This window comes from Rhincodon typus, chromosome 22 (assembly GCF_021869965.1).
Source record: "Rhincodon typus isolate 14 chromosome 22, sRhiTyp1.1, whole genome shotgun sequence".
NCBI classification, from domain to species: Eukaryota; Metazoa; Chordata; class Chondrichthyes; order Orectolobiformes; family Rhincodontidae; genus Rhincodon; species Rhincodon typus.
The window spans coordinates 39,468,594-39,494,157 of NC_063353.1; the positions used below are offsets into that span (position 1 = coordinate 39,468,594).

The following is a 25,564-nucleotide window of genomic DNA, read 5'->3' on the forward strand; positions in this document are numbered from 1 at the left end:
TTCACAAAGGGAACAATCGCTGTTAAAAAGTTATGAGTTGTCACAGCACCGTGGTACCCAGATTTTTGAGCTGTTCTGATATGGTTAATAAAAGGCATCTGCGATTGGCACACGTCCATCCAGCACAGCCATTCATTTAAACAGGTACCTGAAATGTCACTTCCAATTTTCTCTCCACATTTGCTGCTGAGTATCTCCAACCCATGTTGGTTTTATTTCAGATTTGCAGCATCCGCGACATTTGCTAATTATTAGATAATTATTTTAAAATGTAATGCTATGACAATTAGCTGGTTAGGTGTGAGATAAAACAAGCAGGATTATAATTAACATAAGGTGTGGGCTAATAGTAGCAGTAATTTATTGTTACATGTATTCATGAAAGTACAGTAAAATGTGTAAAAGTCACCATAAGCTTGCAGAATTTTAATTACATAAATTATAAAAAGAAGTAAATCATACAAAGTTAAGGTAAGTTACATTTTTTGTTCCATACACAGCTTCTTGATTTCCTAAGTGGCTATTTTTTCCCCTTTATTCATTTACAGGCTATGCAAGCATTTGTTGCCCATCCCAGAGGGCAGTTAAGAGTTGACCACATTGCTGTGGGTCTGGAGTCACATCTCAGCCAGACCAGATAAGGATAGCAGTTTCCTTCCCCAAAGGTCATCAGTGAACCAGATGGGTTTTTCCCCAACAATCGACAATGGATTTAATGTCATCACTAGAGTCTTAATTCCAGATAGTTATTGAATTCAAACTCCGCCATCAGTCATGTCAGGACTTGAACCCGGGTTCCCAGAATGTTGTTTGGTTTCCGGATTAACAGTCTAGCGATAATACCACGAGGCCATCGTCTCCCCTATAGGATGTCACCACATTCCACAGCTACCAAAGTTGTCGCTAAGGCTGCAACACCAAGGAGGAAGCACGCTGAGGGCAGCCCCCACCCACCGCTGACCAGACCCAGAACGCCATCTCTGCCAATGCTGCCTCATCACCGCTGATACTCCAGCCACAGCTATAGCTGGGAAACTGTCGTACCTCTCGAGGACCGGGGCCCATCTCGGCTTCCAAGACCCAATTGACCGTCCAAATTAACTCCCGTGGAGCGAGAGGCCATTCACTCCTCCGCCAAAACATCAGAGGAAAAGAACGGACCCCAATCCATTGAAGCTGGAACAGACGCTCAAGAGGTGACTGCCATGACCACGAGGAATAGACCGGATCTTCTGCTCAACATCTCCCCGCAACCTCTCTCCACCACCGCAGCTGCAGAAGGAATGAAAGATGAATTTGATTCAAAAGCTAAATGAAGAAAAATAAAAAAAAGGAGGATGCGGTCAGTTGTGCGAGACGGAGCGGACGGGCTGGGAGCTCAAACACCCCCTACACTGCCGCCTTCATCATCTTGAAAATATTCATGATATTCCAAGATATTGAAGATATTCCATCTTGAAGGCTATTGAACAACTTACAGTTCTTGTATCTGTTTGCACTGTATATAAGAAATGCTCTTTAGTCCCTAATTATATATCAATTATAAATTAATTAAGTGTGCAGCTTGATGTATTGAACTATATTGCACCTGAAACAAACAAACATAGTACAATTATGACATTTAAAAGGCATCTGGATGGGTCCATGAATAGGAAGGGTTTACAGGGCTATGGGCCAAATGCTGGCAAATGGGATTAGATCAGTTTAGGATATCTGGTCTGCATGGACAAGTTGGACCAAAATGTCTGTTTCTGTGCTGTATATCTCTACAACTCTATGATTTTTAACTGCCCTCTGGGCAATTATGGCAATAAATGTGGGTGTAGGCAGTGACAGCCTCATACAGGAATGAATAAAAAAACTGAATTTCTCAATAATGGGTAAGTTATGAGAAAGAATTCTGAGGACCAGAATATATCTGCACTGGGAGCCTGAGAGAGACCTGGATTAATCAGGGCTAGTCAATATGGATTCATTAAGGGACACTCCTATTTGACAAATTTGATTAAGTTTTTCCAGGAGGTAACCAGGAGTATTGACGAGGGTAATGCATTTAGTGTGAGCTGCATGGACTTTCACAAGGCTTTTGATAAGGTCCCTCATGATACACTGGTCAAGAATGTAAGCGATCCAAAGCAAAGTGGTACGTTGAATCCAAAATGGGCTGAAAGGCAGGAAGCAGAGGCTGATGGTAGATGGATGTTACTGTGACTGGAAGTCTGTTTCCAGTGGGGTTCCTCAGGGCTCGGTTTTTGGGCCCCTGTTGTTTGAAATGTACATTAATAATCTGGACTTAAAAGTAGAGGTATGGTCAAGAAGTTCATGGATGATAGAGAAATTAGCCAAGTGGTGAATAGTGGGGAGGTCAGCTGCAAACTGCAGGAGGATATCAATGGAGTGGTCAGTGCGGGAGAGCAGTGGCAAGTGGAATTTAATGTGGGGAATGTGAGGTAACGCTCTTGAGGAGAGCTGACAAGGCAAGGGATTACATTACGAGTGATAGAACCCCGCTAAGTACTGAAAATCAGAGGGACATTGCTGTGCACATTCACAGATCCCTGAAGCAGCATGGCAGGGAGATAAGGTGGTAAAGTAGGCACATTGGACACTTACCTTTGTTAGCCGTTAATTGGAAAATGAGACCATAGAGATGATGCTGGAATTGTATAAAACACTCGTTAGGCCACAACTGGAGTACTGTGCGCAATTCTGGTCACCACATTGTTGCAAAGATGTGACTACATAACAGATGAGCTGTCATTTGCTCATGACAGCTGAGTTTGTTTTCACTGGAGCAGTGAAGATTGAGAGGGAACCTGTTTGTGATATGTTAGATTATGAGGGGCATAGATAGAGTGGAGAGGAAGGTATTAGGAGCTGGATCAATAACAAGGAGATGTAGATTCTAAGGGGCAGAGGGTAAAAGGAGAGCTGAGGAGATTTCTTTTGTCTCCCAGATTTAGATTTAGATTTTATTGTCACATGTACTGGAGTACGAGAATAGAGAAGTACAGTGAAAAGTGTACAAAGCTGCCATTATCTGACACCATCTTCGTATGCAAAAGACAAGGTTAAAAACAGAAGCAGAAATAAAAGAAACAGCCAAAAGAAAAGGAAACGTCCAGATGACTCCTAGCTTCCGCCATAAGTCCTCACACCAGAAAAACAAAGCCACAAAGTCTATCCCTCAGTCTGCAAACACTCATTTAAAGAGTATGTAGATATTCACTTGCATTGCCATAGCCTCCAGAGCTATGGGTAAAAAGCTGGAGGATGGGATTTGTGTCATCAGATCTTTGTTAACCAGTATGGGTGCAATGTATCAAAATGCTTCCTCCTATGATATAAATGTCCATGAGTCGTGTGATTCACTGTAATCAACATACAAAACACAGAAGCCAATTTCCCTGCAGAAAGTTCCCATAAACTGACCAAAGAATCAGAGAATCTATCTGGGTGTTATTAATTGAGAAAATTGGCTTGGAAATAGCACATGGCTTTTCCTGAAAATAGTGCCATGGGATCTTTCACATCCACCTGAGAGGACAGGTGGTGGCTCGACTTAACATCATATCGGAACCAAGGAGCAGCAGTGGATCAATCAGTTCTTCAACAACATAAACAGAAATTGCTGAAAAAGCTCAACAGGTTTGGCAGCATCTGTGGAGAGAAATCAAAGTTAACGTTTTGCGGCCAGGTCCAGAGTTCTCAGGAAGGGTCACTGGACCCCAAATATTAACTCTGATTTCTCTTCACAGATGCTGCCAGACCTGCTGAGCTTTTCCAGCAACTTCGGTTTTTGTTCCTGATTTGCAGCATCTGTAGTTCTTTCGGTTTTCAATCAGTTCCTCAAGCCTGCTCCATTATCCTGTATGATGTAGGCAAAGGGGATTTGTACATACACCGCACCTTTTCCATGAATTAAAGGGGGTCGTGGAGACTGCCAGGCTCAGCTGCATTTGCAACACCCTGGCCAATCAGAAGCTGGTCTGAGCGTTAAGTTCGACCGTTCTTGTTGCTTCTCCAGGCCAATAATGTCCCAAATAATCAGCAATGGGTGTCCCATTTCTTAGGCTGGTTTCTTGCTTCATTGTCTTGACGCATCCAGGAAGAAAAGCTTCAATATCTTGTCTCCTTTCAGTAGTGTACAAGACTGCACCCATTCACTAGTGATGGCACAGTGGCTCAGTGGTGAGCACTGCTACCTCACAGTATCAGAAAGCCAGGTTCAAGTCCAGACTTGGGTAACTGTCTGTGGGGAGTTTGTATGTTCTCCCTGTGTCTGGGTGCTCTGGTTTCCTCCCTCAGTACAAAAAAGAGGTGTAAGTTAGGTTAAACACACAGCTGTGTTAATTGCCCAGGGATATGCATGGTAGGTGGATTAGCCATGGGAAATGCAGAGTGGGATGCTCTTCAAAGGGTCATTGTGGGCTTGATGAATCAAATGGCCTGCTTCCATACTTTAGGAATTCTATGGTGATCTAACCCATCTCACATTGTCAATATATCCTTCAATTTCTTTCTCCCTCTTGTACTTACCCAGCTTCCACCTTAAAGCATCAGTGAAAGAGAGAATAATTTAATTTAATATAAATCTGTTGAGCATCACACTATAGTGCCGTACCATGTATTTTTCCAAATTTTCCGAAAATTTTACCAAAGAAGCTGAAGTAATGGTTGCATGCATGTTAACATTTGCAAGTTTGTCGATGGGCTGTTTAATCTGCACACGGTCAGCTTCAGCTCTAAGTCTGCTCCCAGACCAGCACGACTCAATACTAAACCAACGAGGACAACCTAAGAAAGAAATATTAATGCCATTTTAGAAATGTGCATTTACTTAATGCATTTATTGCAGTAAATTGTCGCAACAAGTCACTTCACAGAAACATTATCGAGCAGAATTTGGATGGCAAGTCACACACACAGGGAGTAGAGTTCAAGTTGGAGCACATTGTTGGGATATAGACCAGTGAGTATTTTGCCATGTCTATCCCTGGACATTTGAGCAGATGTGTAAAGGTGAGTTTGCAGCTAAGTTGAATGTACATAACGCTGACTCATTAGTCTTTAACATTCCTTTCCTTACAGGTATTGGTTTTCCAACTGTATCTGATGTCTGTTATTTTGAAATTTCCACCTCAGCCTCAATTTGCAATTGTGATGCAAAGTGCTTCCTATTGAGGAAATGCACTGCTGTCAGCTAGTGAGCTCACAAGACACCACATCAACTAACCCACCCCCTTCAGCATGGACAATGCACAAACATACAATACCACATCCTCCGCAAATACGTACAATAGTGGCTCAGCCCAAATCCACTCCTCATGTTTAACAAGGTTTAAACACTAGGGCTTTCTTTGGCAGTTTCAATCTCTTATGAGTATCTCATGACATGAACAATGCTAATAAGACTACTTGGAGACTCCTTCCTTCAGTTCAATTGCATTAATGTCACTAAGCCATCTCAGTTAAGTTTCTGGAGGTTTCTGACAACATAAAACTGTTTATTGGCATCATTTAATAATCAGCAAAGTCATCTGCAACAACCATTAGGATGTTTATCTTAGTGCAATCACTCAGGAAGAAAATATTCAAATTTACCAGCTGCTATCTCCCAAACAAATTTCAGTTTTGTGGATCAGCTGGGGAAGTTGTAGATCTGATTGAGGTGTTTATGATCATGAAGGGCAGAGTGGACAGGGCAAGATTGTTCTCATTAGTGGAAGGTCTGAGAAGCAGTCGGCACTGATACAAATTGACTGGCCAAAGAAACAACAGCATAATGAAGAAAATCTGGGGTGTTTGTGCAGTGCAAGTGGTTAGGAGCTGGATATGTGTGTGTGTGTGCAGGGAGATTTAATCTTGGCTTTCAAAGAGAATAAGATATTTACCTGAAGAGGAAACAATTGCAAGGTTAAGGGAACATGCTAAGTGAGCAAGACTAAGTAAGTTGCTCTTGCAGACAGCTAGCATGGACGCAATGGACTGAATGGTCTGTCTTATGTGTTGCAAACTGTTCAATCATTCTCCAATATGACAGCAGGCCTGGGGTTGCAGTGGTAGGGTCCCTACATCTGGACCAAAAGTTCCAGATTCAAGTCTCACTTCAGGACTCAATAGTCAAGGGAAGGCACATCATAACACAACCAAACAGTTTGATTTTCAATCTGTCAATCCTTCTGGTCCACCAATGGTTCACAGCAAGAATGTATGAGCTTTTTGGACAGCCGAAATGTGTACAGTAGCAGCACCAAAACAGCCTCCCCATTTTGAATTCCTTATAGAAACATACATAACAGGAACAGGAGTAGGCCATTCAGCCCTTTGAGACTGCTCCACCATTCAATATGATCATAGTTGATCATCCAACTCAGTCCCCTGTTCCTACTTCCACCTCATAAGGCCAAATATTTGTAGGTTATGTGGATTGACCATACTAAATTGCCCCGTAGTATTCAAGGATGTGCAGGTTAGGTGGATTGGCCGTGGTAAATGAGAAGTTAAAGGGATAGGGTCAAGGTGTGGTGCTGGGTGGGATGCTCTTCGGAGGGTCAGTGCAGACTCAATGGGCTGAATGGCCTCTATCTGCACTGTTGGGGTTCTATGACTCATACCTTTAGCCCTAAGAACTGTATCTAACTCCTTCTTGAAAACATTCTGTGTTTTGGCTTCAACTGCTTTCTATGGCCAAGAATTCTATATGGCACACCACACTCTCTGGGTGAAGACATTTCTTCTCAGCTCAATACTCAATGGCCTACCCTTAAACTGTGAGTCCAGACTGCATGAGCGGGATCTTGCTATGTCATTCATCTTCCAATATGATGTTCCTTCACCCCTACCGAACCCTCAGCACAAGGACTGCTGTGGTTCAACAAGGCAGTTCACCATCACCTTCTCCAAGTCAATTGAGGATGGACAATAAATGCTGGTTTAACCAGTCACGCCTACAAGCTGGGAAGGAATAAAAAAAACTCCCCTCACACGTGCACTCATGCTCATGCTCATTCTCACATTCCTTTGCCTACACATCCACTAATGTTCATATTCTTATACAGTCACACAACACAGAAACTGTCCAACCAGTCTATGCCGACCATAATCTCAAACTAAACTAGTCCCACCTGCCTGCTCCTGGCCTATATCCCTCCAACCCTTTCCTATTTATGTACTTATCCAAGTGCCTTTTAAACGTTGTAGCTGTGCTTACATCCACCAACTCGCTGGTACACACACAGACATCTACCCATATTCAGTCATTCACTTTACAATCACGTTATTGAGAATCAGACTTCAGGTGAAGGAAGACCATTAAAGGATAGAAAGTGAAGAGACATTTTGTCACACTATCATACTAATCTCGTTATGGTGCCACTTTCATTGGCCATTGTCCGTCAACTCACTGGTATTCATTTCCTTCTTTCTTTGTTTCTCAAATGTGGTCAGCACAGACAAGTTGGACCAAAGGTCTGTTTCCGTGCCGATAACTCTATGACTTGATAAGGGCACTGCCAGCTCTCTTGTGTACCCAGTGGACTGTGAGGCATACAAATAGCACGAACAACGTTGCAGTGAATGGGACAGACATAGAGTTGATTTAAATGGTGTTATTTGAAATGCAAATAAAAGGCACCGTATGAACTAATGTACATTCATTTTGGATGAGTGCATCAGCAAACATGTATTGTCCATTCCTCTGTGAGAACTCAGTCCCAATCTCTTGCGAAGCCTTCAATAAAGATTATTCTATAGCTGGTGGTAATGTCCTTTGATAAATCAGTGTGGCATTGAAGAAATTTATGGTGCATGCATAACACATTTTTAAAAAGAGGAATTTATGACCATACTTAATGACAGGTTCACAATAGCACGTGGATTAGGTTAATAGGGTAGTTAAGAAGACAGGTTAATAGGGTAATTATGAAGGCATATGGGATAGTTGCCTTTATCAGTCATGGCATAGAGTGTAAAAGCAAAGTAGTAATGTTGGAGCTGTATGGAACATTGGTTAGGCCACTGCCAGAGTGCCGTGTGCAGTTCTGGTCACCGCAGTATAAGAAGGATGTGATCATGCTGGAGAGGGTGCAAAGCAGATTCACCAGGATGTTGCCTGGGATGGAACATTTCAGCGCTGAAGAGAGGCTGGATAAGCTCGGATCAAAAACAGAAGTTGCTGGAAAAGCTCAGCAGGTCTGGCAGCACCTGTGAAGAAAAAATCAGAGTTAATGTTTCGGGTCTGGTGACGAACTTAAGCTCGGGTTGTTTTCCTTGGACCAGAGAAGGTTGAGAGGGACCTATTACAGGTCTATAAGATTATGAGGATCATGAACAAGGTGAATAGAAGGCAGCTGTTGCCCTTAGTTGACAGGTCAATAACAAGGGGGCATAATTTTAAAGTGAAAGGCAGGAGGTTTATCAGGGATTTCAGGAAAAACCTTTACACCCAGAGGGGCATGAATGCACTGCCTGGGAGGGTAGTCAATCCACCTAACCTGCACATCTTTGTACTGTGGGAAGAAACCAGAGGCCACACAGAGAATGTGCAAACTCCATGCAGACAACTGCCCAAAGCCAGAATTGAACATGGTGCTGTGAGGTAGCAGTGCTAACCACTGAGCCACCATGTCACAGTGTGTCACAGATCATGGCTGGTCTGATAATCCACAACTCCACTTTCCTATCTCATCTCCATGTCTCCAAAATCAACACACCTGCACTTTGCCCAAAAATGGGAAGATTCCATCCATTGTTCCTCTCTCCAACAACAACAATGACTTGCATTTATGCAGCTCCTTTAATGCAAAAATTCACTGGAGTGTCATCAAACAAAATTAAACACAGAGCTAACTAATAGGGCTTGGTTCACCAAAGCACTGGATATTAAAGAGCATCTTAAAAACAGCAATACTGGTAGAATCGTTTCGGGAGGGATTTCTGAACTTATGGCCTCAGCAACTGAAGCCACAGATACCAAAGTTGGCTTGGTGACTGTCAGTGATGCTCGGGAGGCCAGAACTGAGGAGACACAGCCATCATGAAGGGGTGAAGGGCTGAAGAAGGCTACGGAGAGATGGAGTGATTTGAAAATCAGGCGAGTTTCAAGACTGTGGTGTTGCTTTGGCAAGAGCCAACAGAGACACATCATTGCTGACCAGAGTTTTGTATACAAACAGCGCAACTTTGCGGGAGCTCATGTTTATGAAGATGCAGGTCAACCAGCATCGTATTGGACTAGTCAAGACTAGAGTTAACAAGGACACAGATAAGGGGACCTCACGTGAGCTGAAGGTGAGGTGGTATGTTTTCCAGTATTTCCGATTAGATATTTCCAGCAACTGTAGTATTTCACCTCAGGCATAATGGTGCAAATAACGATTGCTTCCCAGTGAAAGTTCTTGAGTCTTATTCCATTGTATGCTTCTCTCTGTGAGCTGGCCCTGTCATACTTGCTCTGTGGTGATCATCACAAGAGGTCATCAGCTCGATCCTGGGAAAGCAGTGATCTCAGCCTTCAACAGGCAATCATCCCAACTGGCAAAATGGCCCGTATGAATGTGTAAAACTGATTCTCAGTTTAGCATTCGCCAAGCATCGAGTTTACTGAATGCCTTTTCTGCATCTCTTCACCGGGTGATGGAATGCATGACAGCTGCAGTTTTAAAGGCATCAGGAAATATTCACCTTTCACATTGAACTTTGGCCCTCCTTGCTTGTTGGTGCTGACTCACATCAGTGCAGGAATTCAGGGCATCAGCTGACTGCTGGCGTCATGCCGACAACATCATTCAAGCCTCATCAGCCATGACGGGAAACTCCGACAGCTTGTTTGACTGTGGGTGTGAAAATAAAGACTTGCATTCATATAGCGCCTTTCATGTCCTCAAAACAAATCACAGCCAATGAAGTACTTTGGTAGTGTATGTGGTCACTCTTTCAATGTAAACATCATGTGGGATCTTTTCCAAGCACCTGAATTTAAAGTCTCATCTGAAGGAAGCCTTTCTGACAGTGCAGCTCACTCTGAGTAACCAAAATAGTGTGCCATGTTTATGCAATTGGACTTGAACTTGAATTGACTGACTCTTATAATCACAGAATAGGAACAAGACATAAGGAGGCTGTTCAGCCCATCATATCATAATGGCCAGTTAAGCCAGCTCTCCTGTATTTTCCCCACAGCCCTGCAATATGTAATGTCTGATCAATGTGTAACTTCTAACCTTATTTCTTACGTTTTATGCTATACTATAATTACTACTAAGTTTAACTTTTAACTTTGTTCTTTCTTTCTAGTTTATTCGTAAGATTCTGTACCAAGATACTTGCACCTAAGATGGCGCCTTGTATGGTGACATTATACACTTCTCACTGTGCTCCTGTACGTTTGTACTAGAGTACATCTGACAATAAAATCCAAATCAAATGTCTATCTTTAACAGCTTATCCAAACCGGACTGAATTGGTCTCCTTCACACTGCTCAGGCTGTACATTCCAGATTTGAAACACTCACTAATTTAAAAAAACTTTTCTCACGTTGCTATTTGCTCTTTAGCCAAACACCATAAATCAGTGACTTCTGGCTCTCAACACTTGTGCCAATAGCCTATCTCCTCTGTCCAGGACCTTCAGGGGTTTTGAAAATCTCGATCTAATCTCTTGACCTTCTCTTTGCTAAGGAGAACAACACCTGCTTCTCCAAAGTATTCACATAACTGCATCTCTCATCCCTGGAGTCATTCTCATAAACCTTTTCAACACCCTCTTCAAAACCTTCCCATCTTCCCTAGAGTGTAATGCCTAGAATTATACACAATGCTCTAGAATCATTGACTCCCTACAGTGTGGAAGCAGGCCATTCAGCCTGTCAAGTCCACTCCGGACAGCATCCCTCCCACACCCAAACCCATCCCTGTAACCCTGTATTTCCAATGGCTAATCCATCCAGCCTGTACATTCCTGGACATTATGGCCATTTATCATGGCCAATCTACCTAACCTGCACATCTTTGGTCTGTGGGAGGAAACTGGAGTGGAATAACTGCACAGAGGCTGGTATCCCATCACCAAATCACCCTTTATTTACCTGTACTATAGCCAGCCAGCTCAGAGTTAGTCCCCTGAACTGAAGAGATTCTAAATCTCCTGGTTATATATATTTATTATTCTATTTTTTCTTTTTTCTAGTGCACATTACCGCTGGCTGTAGCCAGCCAGCTTGGAGTCAATTCTCAACTGAGGAGATCTCCTGGTGATATTAGTCAGCCAGGGCTTTCCTGATTGGTCAGGTTAACAACCCCAATCAATGACCTCTTTGTCAATGAGGTCAACCTGGTTCCAATCACTACACAGAGCAAGCACATGCAGACACAGGAAAGATGTGCAAATTCCACACAGACAGCTATCCGAGGGTGGAATTGAACCCAGTTCCCTGGCGCTGTGAGGCAGCATGCTAACCACTGAGCCACCATGCCGCTCTACTTGAAAGCATTTTACACAGACTCATAATGACGTCTTGCTTTTGTTCTCAATGCCCCTGTTTATAAAGCCAGGGATCCCATTCACTTGATTGACCATATTCTCATCCTGCCCTCTCACTGTCAATGACTTGTCAGAGCTGAAAGTGCAATTGGCTGAGCGACAGCTGACACCACTGCATTACCTGTATGACTGGTCACATCCTTTTCCCTCTCTTTAGCATTGGTTGCAAAGGCCACATTCTATCCTTCTACAGATGAGCCTGCTCAGGCCAGCCAAATCAGTAGAGGAGGGGCATCATAAATGGGATCTTCCTGTTGTGGACAGCCAAGGGCTACAGCAGGTGGTGTAGTTATGTGTTAAGTCATGGGGTTTGTGGAATTGTCAGCACTTCAGTCTTTTTCAGGGGATAAGTGCTATGTAACTGATATAACACATTTTAGCTTGCAATCTTCTAACCACCGTGACAAAAATGAAAGAGATTTTATCAACATTGATGTACTTTTCAAACTAACAAAGCTTTAGTGCACATAAAGCTACTTACAATGGGCCATTTGATGGTTAGATTAAGTCCGCTAACAATAGCAGGCACTCTGCCTGATTGAGCCATGCATGGACACATAACATCTGCAATATCTGAATGTGGTTACCCACACTCCAGATGTTGCTGTAAATATTTGACGCCCTCTGATCTTCTGGGGTTTTGCAAAACATTTTCTGTGATGTGTTTACAAGAGCTAAAAATCTGTGTTGATGTAAGGCTTACGTCAGTGTAACCTACACATGTCTTCCTGGCTGACGGTAAGTAACTTTTAGCTACCTTTTCATGATCAGGATTGAGTTATCTGGTTAAACTGTTTCAATGTTCACTGAGTGAAATGTGTACACTTTACAGAGACAACATTGACTAAACTAGGAAGTTATATCATCTCCGATATCCCAGCATGCAGAGGTGTATTAAATGATAGACAGCAGATGGCTGCAACGTCAAGCGGGGACATCAATTGAACCTAGGATAAAGACGAGCAAAGCTCCTGAATGGTACATGGAAGACTTCTGTTGGAAAGTGCAGAGGTTAGGCAGCATGGTGGCTCAGTGGTTAGCACTGCTGCCTCACAACACCAGGGCCATAGGTTCAATTCCAGTCTCAAGTAACTGTCTGTGTGGAGTTTGCACATTCTCCTCATGTCTGTGTGGTTTTCCACCAGGTGCTCTGATTTCCTCCCACAATCCAAAGATGTGCAAGTCAGGTGGATTGACCACACTAAATTGCCTGTAGTACTCAGGGATGTGTAGATTAGCCATGGGAAATGTTTGGTTATAGAGTAATGGGATAGGTCTGGGTGGGATGTCCTTCAGCAGGTCGCTGTGGACTTATTGGGCCAAATGGCCTGTTTCTACACTGTAGAGATTCTCTGAAATAAATCTATTCAAGGTGTGGGTATCAGTTACAACTTTAGCCCATAAGTCCAACATTGAAACTCTTGGTTATTCATTCTGACAGTGGACAGGCTCATGTGCTCTATTTGACCCTGAGATGAGCTTCAAGTCATCAATAAGCCCAGCTTTTTCCATCTTGGCTTCATCTCACTGCCACTGCTGCCTTTATCCTCATCTTTTCCAGCTTTGGCTTGATTAATCTCATTCTCTTTTTGATGTCTTGACTCCTTTCCAAAAACTCAGTTAAAAATTTGCAGTGCACATTTTATTTGTGTTTATGACCTACTGCTCTATTAATACCGTCGTCCCTCATCTTCATGGGACCTCGATGTGTTGAGTTCGAAATCCTTGTTCTTAACTACAATTCCTTCTGATTTCCAAATGCATACCTACTACAAACTGTGATTTCCAAACAATAGGTAACTGAATATGACCTCTGCTCTTTCGAACCAGGCTGTCTTTGTACCCTCACTGCTATCCCACTGAGATCAGCCTCTTCAAAAATTTAAAAAGACACAAGGGGCAACATTTTTGACATGGTTAGTGCATGGAATACAAGGCAAGAGGAAGTGGTATATGCAGGTACATTGCAATGTTTAAAAGTCATTTGGATTAGTGCATGAATAGGCAAGGCTTGGGAGTTTAGTTTGGGAACATGGTTGGCATGGACTAGTAGGACTGAAGGGTCTGTTTTGTTCTGTATGACTCAATGGCTCTCTAACACAGTATCCAATTATCTGTAATACGTTTTGGATACTCTATTACATGCCACATTCTCTGTAAAAACACAAGTTGCTACTTATGATGTGAACTAGATTGGGTATCTGTGCTAGTTCATGGTCGAAAGCCTGTCACTGCTCCCTGTAATGGTTCAAATTGAAAGTATTACCAGTTGGATTGTGCAAGGGCTGATATCTTCAGCGATGATGGCTGGATGAAGGTAACAGTGGCTGTGTGTGCTGGTGAGAGAAGGAGAGATACCTTGGAGTAAAACGAAATGCTGTCAAGCTATGAATTCTCTGTTGTGCCATTTCACTGTTCTTACAAGGTGAAAGAGCATCAAAATCAGCTTTAGATTGCTGGCAGCTAAAAATGAGCGACATGGCATCAGATGTTAATTGAAGTGGTTTTGTTAATGGACTGTACAGGAAACAAAACACATTCAACATTTGTTAGCTATGAAATGTTGCATACATCACCAAATTAACATGGTAAAGCAACATTAATCGTTTATCTGTTTTAGTTTTGAGACAGAAAAGGAATTCATTTCTGCAAAGCAACAGGTAATACAACACAACATGACACTGTAGCATCATAATGTATGGTGTCTATATACTAACTGTACAGTTACTGTTCACCTCCTTTTTAATAATGCCGAACAGAGGCCTAGTGGGTGCAAGTACATAGGTCCTTGGACATGGAGTCACAAGTTGACAGAGAGATGAAGAAGGCATTGGGAATGTTTGCTTTCATTGATCGGTGCATTGAGTATAGGAGTTAGGATGCCCTGTTGCAGCTGTACAGGACATTGATGAGGCCACTTCTAAAATATTGCATTCAATTCTGTTTGCCCTTCTAAAGGAAAGATGTTGTTTAACTTGAAAGGGTTCAGAAAAGAATTACAACAATGTTACTGGGATTAGAGAGTTTGAGCTGTAGGGGGAGGCTGAATAGACTGGGACTGTTTTCCCCGGAGCATCAGAGGCTGAGAGGGTGACCTTACAGAGGTTTATAAAATCGTTAGGGACATGGATAGGATGAACGGCCAAGGTCTTTTTCTCAGGGTAGGAGAGTCCAAAACTAGACGGCATTGGTTTAAAGTGAGAGGGGAAAGATTTAAAAGGGACTTAAGGGGCAATGTTTTCATGCAGAGGGTGGTGCGTGTATGGAATAAGCTGCCAGAGGAGGTGGTGGAGGCTGGTTCAGTTATAACATAGTATGGCAACTGCTCTGCCCAGGACCATGAGAAACTACAGAAGGTGGCGTGCACAGTCCAGACCATTGTGGAAGCCAACCTTCCATCCATGGACTCTATTTACATGGCCGTCTGCCGCTGAAAGGCAGACAACATCATCAAAGATCCATTGCAGCCTGGTAATGATCTCTTACAACCTCTTCTCTCAGGTAGAATATACAGAAGCCAGAACACACACAAAAGCAGGTTCAGGACAGCTTCTTTCTGGCTGTTATCAGACTGTTGAATGGACTCGAGCCTCAAGTAATGTAACCTGCAACATAACCTGTATGTCTCTATGTCTTTTTGATTTGTACATCCTTTGCTTGCTGTGATCTACCTGTGCCGCTCGTAAACAAAGCTTTTCACTGTGTTTTGGTACATGTGACAATAAAACCAAAATCAAATAAAAATCAAAATCAAAGCATCTGGATGGGTATATGAATAGAAAGGGTTTAGAGGGATATGGGCCAAATGCTGGCAAACCGGACTTGATCATTTTAGAGTACCTGGTTCATGTGGACAAGTCAGATTGAAGAGTGTGTTTCTATGCTGTACAACTGTATGATTCTGTGATTCTATATTGGATTCAAACATATTGCACCATTACATTGACAAAGAATCTGCCTCGTGCTATTCACAAGTGAATTAAGAATGTGGAAGTTCATGTATCCAAAACAAGTCTTTGGTCACCCGCAATTCTGTTACTGCACTCGTTCACCTATCAATCAGAACTTTTTGGATTCAAATCCCAGTTGAGCTTAAAAATTAAAGTTGTTACTCCATTATGATACTGAGGGATTTCTGTACTGTTCGAGGTGCTGTCTTTTGGATGAGAGGTTAACTGAGGTTTTGTCTGTCCTCTCAGGTGGTATATTTAATCCCATGGCACTATTTTGAAGAAGACCTTGTGTTCTGGCCAATCTTTATTCCTCAGTAAAAAATCATAAAAACAGATTTCATGGTCATTATCACATTGGTGTTTGTGGGAGTTTGCTTTGTGTAAATTGGTTGTTGTGTTTTTAACAGGAAAAACACTTCAAAAAGAAATTAATGGACTGTAAATTTCTGAGAGATGTCCTGCGTAAGTGAGTGGCTCTATATAAATGTAAATTGCCTCTTTCTTTGAAGCTGATAAGTAGTCCTCCAATGGTTCCAAACTTTCATCTGTACTCTACCAATTCCTTGTGCTAATCTTTTATTATGTATACTCAAACTTTCTGAAACAATTCCAGAAAAAATGGGTAGAGTCCATTGGGATGGATTCCCACCGTTGCAATGAAACGAAGTATTTGCCCCCATGTGTCAGCTTTCTGCATTGCTATTTAACTGGATAAATAATCTCAAATCAAAGTCTTCAATAGAAAATAAGGAAGGATATCTGACATTGATTCAGGAACAAAATTTCTACTGCTTGCCCTGACAAATAATTCCTGTTTACTAATCCCGCCTAACCAGAAATCTATATCTGATTTCAACACCATATGTCAAGGAAAATCAGAAGTGCAATAAAAATCTTGTGTGTGAATTCATTTTGTTTGCAGTGTACTGATTTCTCAGTCATACTTTATGTGTCAACATTTAGAAGCTGTAATGATAGTTGGTTGGAGTTAAAGTACAGATCAATCATGCTATTATTAAATAGTCTAACAGGGTTGTGAGGCTAAATGGCAAATATTCCTATCTGTGTTATGCTGAAAATGTGAATTCATATTTGACTGCATCATATCTTATGTTTTCCACAATTATACATTTTGACCAGAGAGATAAAACAATCAAATCACTGGATAAAATCTATTCATTTTTCAGTAGGTGAAATTTCCAAAGTCCAATATCATTTGTCATGTGTCTGAAACAATAAAATATTGTACTTTTCACAAAAACTGTCTCTTCCGTCTTTTAATGCCTTCCTTAACGTTTCTTCATAGACTTCAGTGTCTCAAAAGCCTGGCCATAAGCTCCATACTTTTTATTTCCCAGAACAAAGAGAGTTCCTTACCATATTTGAGGGTTGGGCTGCCACTAAAATCACCAAGTTTACATTAATGCACACCATCAAATGTATCCCCTGACAAACAGAATGTAGTTACTGTCATGTAATTTCAATATCTAAGAGGCCAATTTTTTTGAAAAATTGCAAGTTTGCTTAAGTGATTTATCAAAATGACTTGCACTATGTTTTAGATATAGAATGATCAAATAAAGAACCATCCTTTGATTATGTAATTCCTGCTTCAATTCCAGAAAGTGATTATGAACGAAATGATTTTATCCAAATTTAATACTGTAGAAATAAGAATGTCCTGAAAGTATGTGTATGAGTGTGGATACTGGGTTGGCACAAAACTGTGTCGCTCAGTCTACAACGTATGCATTGAGTTACACAGAGTTACAAATAGCATTGACAGTGCATTGACCTGAGAATTATGCAGTTATCAAAATACACACAACGTTATTGATGGTATATCATTGTAAATGTGAAATTCTCCTTTGGGATAAGTCTGCTTTTCCCTTATCCTTTTCCTTTTCCACTTCAGAATGTGATGGTATGAAGATGTTTATTATGTGGTCAGTGGTGAGCATTAGCACTTCGCACTGGCCACAGTGTCTAACCTGTTCCCTTCACAACATGGCTCCCAATTAATTGTAAGGTGAACTTCCAACTCCATATCCTGTCTATAATAATACCATTTACGTCTGCCTCTGTGACATTACCTGTCTCCAGTCCTGCCTCTTGTTCACTTGCTTTTAAAACTCTTCACCCATAACTTTTTCACTTCCTCAACAAAAAATGGCCAGTGAATCTGTATTACTGATATTGGTTGTGGGATAAGTACTGGATGGGATGCTACAGGAAATTCCTGTTCTTTGAAGTTCGCCTGGGAGAGCAGGTAAAGCCTTTGCTTGATGTGCTGTCTGCAAACCAGCAATATTACAGCCATTTGGATTATTGTTTGAAATGTGACCGCTATCATTAATTAAGCAAATGTGGCAGCCAATTTCGCTACAAGTGAGGTCACACAAACAGCAAATAAATGAATGACAAGATCATACGGATTTTTTTATTTGTCTTTTTTGAAGGGGGCACATACTTGGAACAGTGCCATGAAATCTTTTACACCTGCTCAATTAGACAGTCTACAGAGTTTAACATACAATTTTTATATAGTATCTTGAGCAAAGTTTTTTTTTTCTCAGCACCACATGAAAGTATTTGTTTAAGTTACACCCTGAAGTCTATATTGAGACCTGAACCACTGACTGCACAAAGAACAAAAAAGCACTGTTAGTTAACATTGATAACTTCACTTTCGAGGAACAAAATAGGAATATCAGTGAGATTTTATCAACTTGTTAGAATTTCACATAAATGAAATTGCTCAATACAAAGCCTGAATTGAATCTTTAACTATTTAGAAAGCACTCTGTGTGCACAACCAATACTGAGATACTTCCAACTTTTAAAGGTTCTGCATGACATAACAAAGAACTCTTTCTCTTCACATGCATTTATATCTTGTTAAAGCTTAATTGAAATGTCCTATAAATGACATGGATTAGAAATGGGAAGTTAAAAGAATATTTTATATTCTTGTTCGTTCCATGTTCAGAGTAGAAAGGACCAGTTTGTTGATTTCCTTTGAAGCAATGCTCACTGCCATTCTCACTGCCCAATTCTACAGCCAAATAAAGCTAACTGTGCTTTTGAACATTTCCATTGTGTAGCAGCTCAATGCTGTGGATAGGGCTATTGTTATCCTTCTAATTGGAAGATCAACTTGCCATATCTGTCTAAAACAAAGCAACATAAACCTCTGCTTGCAGAACAATCATCAACTGAACAAGGAGATGGGGGAATATTCTCTTAAAGAGAAGGCAAGTTTAAAATTTAGAGGCCGAGGGAGAAGCCAAATGCTGACGAAAGTTAAGAGCAAGCAATCTGCAATTGAAATCTCGTCTCAATGATGGTGACCATGAAATTATCATTGATTGTTGCAAAAACCCATCTGGTTCACTCATGTCCTTTCGGTAAGGGAAACTGTCATCCTTACCTGGTCGGCCTTACAAGTAACTCAAGATCTACATCAATTTAATCGCCAATTCATTGCCCACTGAAATAGCTAAGCAAGCCTCTCAGTTCAATGGCAATTAGGGATAGGCATTCCAATGCTGGACGTTCCAGTGAAATCCACAATCCTGGGCAAAAATTAAAAAGTATCCAAGCATATATAACACAAAAGAGGAGTCAATGGTGACCTTTATGTTATTCATTCTTGGATGTGGGCAGCACTGGCTAAGCCAGCATTTATTGCCCATCCCTAATTGCCCCAGAGAACAGTTAAGAGTCAACCACATTGCTGTGGGTCTGGAGTCACATGTAGACCAGACAAGATAAGGATGGCAGTTTCCTTCCCTAAAGGGCATTAGTGAACCAGATGGGTTTTACCCAACAATCATTAGACTCTTCATTCCAGATATTTATTGAAATAAATTCCTCCATCTTCCACAGTGGGATTTGATCCCAGGTCCCCAGAACATTAACTGGGTCTCTGAATTAATAATCTAGCAATAACACCAGCTGGCCATTGCAGACAACAGAAACAGGTAAATGCACAGCCATGAGCAGATAAGTGAAAATGGTGATTCAAGCAGTGAAAACCTAAAAGAAAAGAATGAGTTTATTCTAATCATCAAAATCTATTCGGAATGCAGAACCTCCATCACTGATCTAAGTGATGAATAAATCAAACTGATTGCCATTTTTATATACGGCAGCAAATATTTCTCAGGTCACTTCTGTACTTCTGGTACAGTTACGATACATTCCTCATACTGTCACCTGGAGATCCATAATGGGATTGACTTTGGTAAATTTGGTAGCAAGTGTTGCAGTTCTATTATTTATTCCGTATTGAAGGTAAGTGGGGGCCAAAAGGTAATTTCTGCCAATCCACAGTCTCAATGGCAACTTCTGCTGAAAAAAACAATTATCCAATCTCCAACCTGCATTCCTGAGAGTGTGGCTGCCCCATTGTGAGTGTGAGATCGCAGCACTTAGTCAATAAAATGTTCACCAAGTGAAGTTATTGATAACTATCTATCAGACTGTGTCTTGTCCTTGAAGTCATTCATTTGGCCAAAAGATGGAACAAGGCAGACACAATGACTCTGATTATTGATTCCAATTGGGTTTTGGGATGAATAGCTAACAGCGTGCAGTGTAAAATCATCCACTGCTGACCTAAATGGCTATTTCAAATTGTAGACTTCAGTATTATGCTGCTGGGTCACTGCCCACCCAGAATGGGCAGAGGATCTGTTGCAAAAACAGAAATTGCTGGAGAAGTTCAGTAGGTCTGGCAGTGTCTGAAGAACAAAAAGAACAAAGATCAGTACAGCACAGGAACAGGCCCTATGGCCCACCAAGCCTATGTTGACACATGACACCTTTCTGAGCTAAAAACCTTTCGCTTCTCTGTGATCCGTATCTCTCTATTTCCTGCTTATTCATATATCTGTCAAAATGCCTCTTAAACATTGCTATTGTATCTGCCTCCACCAGCTTCTTCGATAGCTCATACCAGGCACTTACCACCCTCTTGTATAAAAATCTTGTCCCTCACATCTCCTTTAAACTTTCCCCCTTTTACCTTAAACCTATGTCCCCTAGTAACACACATTTCTACCCTGGAAAAAAGAACTACCCGTTCTATCCATGCTACACACAATTTTGCAAACCTCTATCAGGTTGCCCTTAAACCTCTGACATTCAAGTGAAAACAAACCAAATGTGTCTAATCTCTCCTCATGGCTAATACCCTCCAAACCAGGAACATCCTTCTGGTAGTGTGGTGATAATGCCACAATGTGCATGCAATGACCCAAACGTGACCGAACCAAAGTTCTATACAGCTGCAACAAGACTTGCCAATTTTTGTACTCTATGCCCTGACCATTGGAGGCAAGGATACCATATGCCTTCTTGACCACCTTATCCACTTGTGTTGCCACTTTCAGGGAACTGTGGATCTGTACACTTATAACCCTTTGTATGTTGATGCTGCTAAGGGTTCTGCCATTTACTGTATACTTCCCTCCTGCATTAGACTTTCCAAAATGCATCACCTCACATTTGTCCAGATTAAATTCCATCTGTCATTTCAAGTCTCCTTTGGCAATCTTGCTCATGATCGCAACTCCCTCAACATTTGTGTTGTCCTCAAACTGACTAATCAGCCCACCTACATCCTACCTCATATATTACAAACGGAAATCTGTGGAGAGAAAACAGGATCAACATTTTGGATCCAGTGACCCTTCTTCAAAAGTCTTTAGCACACTTTTTTGCACATGATTGAGATTGGAGGTATTAATCCCATCAGCCTACGCTGAATATTAAATAACTTTCAGGTGACAAAAGAACAATGCCCTAGCCAGGCTGTTTCTGACAGACTTTGTGTTGATTCATGTGCCTGTGCTTGTGAATGATACAATCTATACTCTGTCATTTGAAATGGCAATACCTTGTACTGAACATAAGCACTGCCTCACTTGAAGGATTGATTGATATCATTGAATGAGTGGGATTTGGTAAATTTATCATATACAATGAGTACAGTTCCTGTGGAGAATGTAAGTAACAGTTCCTGATATTCAGTTGCTTCTATCATCTCTTGGATGGCAGCAAATGGGTCTCATGGGAGTCTGTTACAGCTATTGGTATTGTGACCTGGTTTTAAACTGACAGCTTAGTGTAGATTATTACTAAAACTCGATGTTAAGGAATTGCTGAAGGCTGAAGAGGGAAGGAGATATGCAGATAGCAATTTGGCAGGAAATGCTTGTGCTAGAGCCAGGGAAAGAGCATCAAGAGAGGAAAAAAACCTGCTGCCGCTCTAATACAAAGCACGAAAAATAGCAATGAAACTTCAGAGATAGTAAGAACTGCAGATTCTGGATCAGAGATAACACAGTGTAGAGCTGGAGGAGCACAGCAGGCCAGGCAGCATCAGAGGAGCAGGAAAGTTGACGTTTCAGGTCGGGACCCTTCTTCCCAACCTGAAACGTTAGCTTTCCTGCTTCTCTGATGCGGCCTGGCCTGCTGTGCTCCTCCAGCTCCACACTGTGTTATCAATGAAACTTCAGAAACCTGTCCTGAAAAAGTAGCACGTTGGCCCCTGGCACAAGCCGACATGGAGAGAAATGATTCTGTAAGTTAAATTCTTCACAGCATTTTGAAAAATCTCATCGTTGTTTTGTTCAAGGAAGTTTAAAAAGGCATGGTTTGTAGAAATGAACCTATCATAACATGACAATACTGTCAACGAAGGTAAAGGGGTCACTTCACATTATTTCAGGAACAGCCTTGACGTTGTTGAAGACACAGCAGCAGCAAGGCACCAAATGGCTTACTCCTGATCCGATAATTGGCCAAATATGGAATGGCATAGGCAGCAGGACTTCAACTGGGATCAGAACCAGGGCTATGTTTGCTTCGTGACTCATGTCTTTAATTCATTAAGATATATCTGCTGTATATGGGACTGAAAGGGTTAATACAGATCAAGTATAAGCATTACTCAATGGGATGATGTCATGAGGTTTGATGGGAAGAATAACAAAGGATCTTGAAGAAGTCAGACCTAAGGTCAGGATTCCAACAGTCTCTGTAATAATGTTTCTTTGTACAATGTCAATATTTGCAGAGATGAAATAATCCACAAAAGTTTCTTCTAGATGGCAGCTATCCTCATTCACACGAGACTAGGCGGACTGTGGAAAAACATAACCTGAGAAGGTAGTGGTGCCTATAAAATTATCAGTGATAGTGATCTGGAGGTTTGCATGAAACACAGAAACATAGAACATAAAAGCAGGAGTATGTCATTCAGCCCTTCAAGCCTGCTCTACCATTCATTGTGATTATCGCTGATTATCCAACTCACTCCCCTGTTCCCACTTTCACTCCATAGCCTTTAACCCTAAGAACTGTATCCATCTCTTTCTTGAAAACATTTAATGCTTTGGCCGTAATCGCTTTGCGTGTAAGACAATTCCACAGGCTCACCACTCTGCGGGCAAAGAAACTTCTCCTCATCTCAGTCCTAATTGGCTTACCCTGTATTTGCAGAAGCTGCATCCTTGTGAGCTTCACCAAATACCATGGTGAGCAACAATATCGGTCTGAATGGGATCTGCACACTATATAATGTGGTGAGCAGAGCTGTGAAGATCATCAGTAGAGATCTGACGATCTGATGAACTCTAGGAGAAGAATGCAAAAGAGCACACCCTGGAGAAGATGCTTCTCAAAGTATGGAATGGCTTCGAAACCGAATACTAAGATGAACAAGTGAATACACTTCTGTAAACAATTGGGACTACAATGGATGATACTGTTGCTCATACAAGAAGCAACAGACACATTTGCAGAGGAAGTCTCTGACAATTATTTAAAACATTTGTTAGGGAGCAAAGATTTACAGGAGACACCAACATCCAGAAAAATATAGATGTATTCATTAAGGATATCTACAAATTACAACACTTCTGTGACTATAGCTCTACTAGTTCAAATTCAAACACCCTTATAAACCTTGCCTCTACACACACACACACACACACACACACACCAGGAAATGTGAGACTACTGAGAAAATATTAGAATTCTTGAAGGACTCAATTTTTGTTGGCATTACTGATGACTCTTTGTCAGATTTATTATAGCCCAAAGAAAACCTGACTCGAGAGAACATGATCAGCTATTAAGTAGATGATCAAATTTGGCACAGGAGAATGTCAGAATCTCATCAATTCTTGAAGTACAGAATCACAAAAGATACAAGGGATAAGCCAATGCTGTGAGTAGGACAGACAGCAAGCATTAAAAGTCATTGTCAAAACTTGGAGCAAAGAAACCTCAGTGCTGAATACAGCCATTAAAGCCAAATTTTCTTTTGATGAATCAATGGGTCACTTTCACAAAATTGATAAAGCAGAAAGCAAAAGGACAAAGAACAATTCAGGCAATGAGGTGAATGAGGTAGACAATCTTCAGTGGAAGACAAACCCAAAATTTCCCTCAGAAAAATGGGTAATCCAGAGCTGGCATTTTGGTAATCTGATACTTACATCAATTGGCATCTTATAAATTTCAAATTAGAAACCGTAACAAGTGTCACAATACGGTGAAAGAGCAACGTTGGTTGAGAAAACGCTGTACACATTTGACAGAAATGCAACCATGCAGTCCAACCCTGAATGTTAAAGTATGTTGGAGACAACTGTCCAACATAGGGGATACCAAATAGTAGAAATCCTATACTGTTACACCTCACTGCAGTATCACACTGAAAATCAAGCCTGGCTATTTCCAGAGTCATCATATAGGTTAAAGATTTTAAAAAAGTATACCCAATCCTCAATTTAACTGTATTTTATACATAGGGTGACAGAAAGCATGGACTGGGTTTCTGCAATTAATAAGAATAACTAATTATTCCAAGCAAATAGATTCCAGCTACAGATAAATAATCATGAAACATCAATATTGTGATTTACAAAAACAGTAAATGTGATGATAGAAAAACTTTCTTCACTCCATGAGTAGTTTGCGTATCGAACAAGCTGCCTCAAGCATGGAGGAGGCGCATTTAATTGAGGCATTCAAAAGAGCATTGGTTGATTATTTGGATGGCAATAATGTGCAAAAGGTGTGGTGATAAAGCAGAAAATTTGCACTAGGTAGTGATACTCATTTCATGCAGGTATGATGGGCCGAATGGCCTCCTTCTGCACCACAACACTTCTGTGACTATAGCTCTAGTGGTTCAAATTCAAATACCCTTATAAACCTTGCCTCTACACATACGCGAAGGCAGACAACAGGAAATAAAAACATGGGTGTACTGGACAGTGGGAAAGACTAGGAAGGCTATTGAGTTGTCCTTGTCCAGAGAGTTTGCTGAGATGATTCTTGTGCTTATCAGAGTGCTGTTTCTCAATATTTCTTAATTTTCTTGTAGGAGGCACAGAGTGACAGGTTCACACTTATAAATATTCTTGACTTACCGAGTAAAATACATAGCATACAGCCAATGGAAAATGGAAATAAACTGGCTATTTTCTTGCTTAAGATTTTTTTTAAACATCAGAGCCAAAAACATATCCTTCTCCTGCATGGTGCAATGGTTGTGCAAAAAGATTTATATTCCCAAGTTATTCAACTACCTGGGAGCCAATCACATATTGTTGACAGACTGAAGGCCTTTGTCATCAACAACTGGTCACTAGTCCAAAGACCACTCAGCTACTTGATGCTAGCCAACGCTCCATTCATATACATCCCTTAGCTCTGGCTTGTCTACAAACTAGGTTTCCACTAGTGCTTGAACAAGCAGCCATGTCAACAACACTTACAATGACAGCAAGGTAGCAATCCTGAAACAATCCTTGGCTTTTTAAAAACAGTTCTATTCCCATTTCAGCCCAGAATTAAACACACAGAAATAGAAAAGATACAATATTTACTTCACAAGCAGTAATTCTCACTCCTGGGTAGAAAGACACATACTGAACTCAAACAATAAAAAGTATTTCTTTGTAAAGAAATATTCCAATTTGTTCAAAGGGTTAGGATGATTAAAAACTAAGAGGCTGTGCCTATTGACACCATACCTATGTGCACTGGG

The 25,564-nt window shown here is 41.1% G+C and overlaps 1 long non-coding RNA gene across 2 annotated transcripts in view; it reads right to left on the minus strand.

The window, feature by feature from the left end:
* Positions 1 to 340: 340 nt before the first annotated feature.
* The window catches only part of LOC125485762, a 41,324-nt gene continuing 16,100 nt past the window's right edge, over positions 341 to 25,564 (minus strand). The window contains exons 2-4 of one of the 2 annotated variants that reach the window (XR_007264460.1): positions 9,353 to 9,833; positions 4,625 to 4,797; positions 766 to 1,272 (exon numbers count right to left, since the gene is read on the minus strand). This is a non-coding gene — a long non-coding RNA (uncharacterized LOC125485762). Of the gene's footprint in view, positions 1,273 to 4,624; positions 4,798 to 9,352; positions 9,834 to 25,564 lie in introns of both variants that reach the window. The other variant, XR_007264459.1, reaches the window with a different exon arrangement.